Raw genomic sequence first — 3,181 nt, 5'->3', positions numbered from 1 at the left:
TTTATATTAATTTAAATTAAAGTTTTAGGTTGAATAATTAATAACATCACACTTATTTTTATAAGAGATTAATTTGTACGTAAAAATTAAATATTAAAAATTAATGTTAGAATTTTTTTTTATTTTTCTTCATGAGGTTTTATAACTAATAGATTACATGTAGAAAAGGGCTCTTATGCGAAAATACTATATTGAATTTGTTTATTTAGTATATGAAAAAATATATAAAATTAATCGTGAACTGTTATATTTAAATGGAAAAAAGAAAGAGGAGATAGAATGTGTACTTGATAAATATTAGTGCATAAACTTTCAAACTGTTGGTTAAAGACCCATAATTCATTAGGTATCCATGAACTAGAATGTATTTAAAAAGAAGGATATTGACCTTGAGACTACTTGCAAGTATCGTAGAACCGATGGAGACATTAACCATATGTTAATTTCTTGTCCTAAAGGATGTTAATGCTAGGTCGACCATTGGAATTATATTAATGTAGTGTCTAACGTATCAATTGTTGAATGCTTCATAGTCCTTATGGAGCATTATCCTTGAACTGGTTTAAAGGATGTTGCATCATTGGTGGGCGAGGAAGGAGATGGTCTAGAACAGCTCTGATTTACATGGTTCAATCATCATAAACTCAGCTATTAGGAATTTAAGGGAGTTGCAAGATGCACAAGCTGTTGGCCCTCTGTATGGTGGCGTGAATAGCTTCAAATGAGATCATGACTATGGGAGGAGGGTCGTGTTGTTGGGTTGATGCATCATAGTTCGAAAGGAATGGGAATGATTGTTCAAAAAAGTGAGGGTTCTTTTATGAGGGCCCTTGCATTATCATCTTCGACTTTCTAGGTTGTGGAACTGTTGGCATTAAGACAGACATTAAGGTGGGGGATCCAAAACTTTGAGAGTGAAGGGACAGTCAATATGAATGCTAAAAAGGCTTCATTTGCGATCCACTCAATGGAGGAAGATTGGTCCAAGTTGGGTTGAATCATTCTCGAATGCGAGGATCTCCTACACAAACTTTAGGGTCATCAAAATTCAATGGATTCAGCGCTCATAAAACTTGCTAAATGTTCTGTCTTTTAATTATGCTATGTTGCACCAGCTTGTCTTTCTCGATAAGTTATTAATAAAACCTGTTTATCTTAACAAAATGGGAAAAAGAAGATGAAGGTATTATAAATAAGTGTGAGATATAAAATATAAATTAATGATTAGGATAAATAAAAAAAATTAGGAAAAATAAAAAATTGATCTAAGTCGAATTGTTTGAAAGATTTTTGGAATACAAATATACAAATTAAATAATCATAGTTACTCGTGTATTTGATTTATAATTATTTTAATATTTTTATGATGAAAACATTTTATATAAACTATTTTAAGAAAAATCATGGAATTTTTATTTTTAGAAATATTTATAAAAAAATAGTTTGAGACTTTATTAAATAAAGGATATTATTTAATGTTCTTTTAATTCTATTAGCAGGTTTAAGAAATTGTCAAGTATCGTTAATTTATATTTTAAGGGGTTAGTATTTGATACACTAGCAATGTATTTTTTATTTATTCCACAAACAATTAAAAAATTGGCATGTGTTTTTTTAAACATTTTTAAATATTTTGCCATACCTTATACACTTGTTAACCCCCCTAACCTTATTTTTAAAGTCTAAAAGCTCCACTAATAATTTTTTAAACTCGCTTGTGGAGTTAAAAAATTCCACCACTAATACATCAAACAATAATTTAAAAATAATATCTAAAAGATCATTAAAAAAACTCATATTATTAAAATAAATCCTAAAATCCTAAATTAAATAAAAAACCTAAAATCAAATCCAATTATCGGAAAAAATCACAAAACTTTGAAGCCTAAGATGCAGATATCACTACGTGTGAGTTTGACATAGGTGTATTAATTGTAATGAGTTGCTAAATATGCTCTGCAATTTATAATTGTAATGATTGATTTATAAAAACATTAAATATATAAAATTTTCCGATACAAACCTTAAAAAACCCCTAAAAAAATTTTATCAGATATAAATCTAAGTTGAGTTTAAAAAATAGATATAATGATAAATTTAATTTTTAATATTTATATTTTTTATTAATTTAATTTTTAAAAAAAATTAAATTTTGACTATTAAACTTTCAAAGAAGGTTAAGTTAATTTTCTTTAAAAGAAACGGAAACTAAAACATTAATTTTTTTAACAATATTGACATGACAATTTTTGTGGTAGTCAATGTGTATTTAACTCATATGCCACGTGAACAAATAATTTAAATTATAATTTATATAAATCCATTATTTAGAACTACCATCTCTATGATTAATAAATTAACCTTTTAAAGACAATTCTTTAATGAAACTCTAAAAACTTTTCTCTTCTTTCTCCAAATCGTTTACTTCTTCTCTTTTTTTGCTTATACATGTAGTATTGCTTTTGCAAGTGATTTTACAGATGGTTTTGTTGCCGTCCTCTCCAGTTTGGTGGATCCTCAGTTCTTCTGTCGATTTTTGCTTGTCACTTTGGACCATTCAAGACCGATTTCCTTATCGTATTAAGTGCTAATTACAATCAATTCAGATATGTCATGATTGATTTATGACAGAGCCAATTGTCAATGTGCCATAATATTCTATTGATGTTGAGGCTGAATCCTTTGTTGTATCGATGGAGTTTATCCTTTACCGCCTACGACCGATGTTTGTTTTTTTTTCCGAATTGTATGGACTCATTCACAGAATGAATTAATAAATTTTCCTTTTAAAAAATAATTTAAAATTTATAAAATATTCAAAGAATAACCATTTTTATCTAGTTTTTGTGTTGTTCAATAGGGCTATAACCATGAAACTTGATACAATGGACATGTGTGTTAATGTTAGTTCCGGCATATGAGGTAGCAAATGTGAAACTATTTTCTTTTATGTTTCATGTCATGTTATTGTTTAAATTATATCCATTTGGCTTCTCTATTTATTAGTTAACATTTTAATCTCAAGACACAACATGAAATTGTGATTATCTTCATACCCATTAAAGGGACCAAAACTTGAAAATTACTCGTCTTCTTGCTTGATCTCTTTGCCAAAACTGATATGGGTAGAGCTAACATCAAATGAACTTCAACTTGGTGCACTCGCAAACATGAGAAAAAT

Source organism: Gossypium hirsutum, chromosome D05 (assembly GCF_007990345.1).
Source record: "Gossypium hirsutum isolate 1008001.06 chromosome D05, Gossypium_hirsutum_v2.1, whole genome shotgun sequence".
Lineage (NCBI taxonomy): Eukaryota > Viridiplantae > Streptophyta > Magnoliopsida > Malvales > Malvaceae > Gossypium > Gossypium hirsutum.
Note: the sequence above shows the minus strand (reverse complement) of the source record.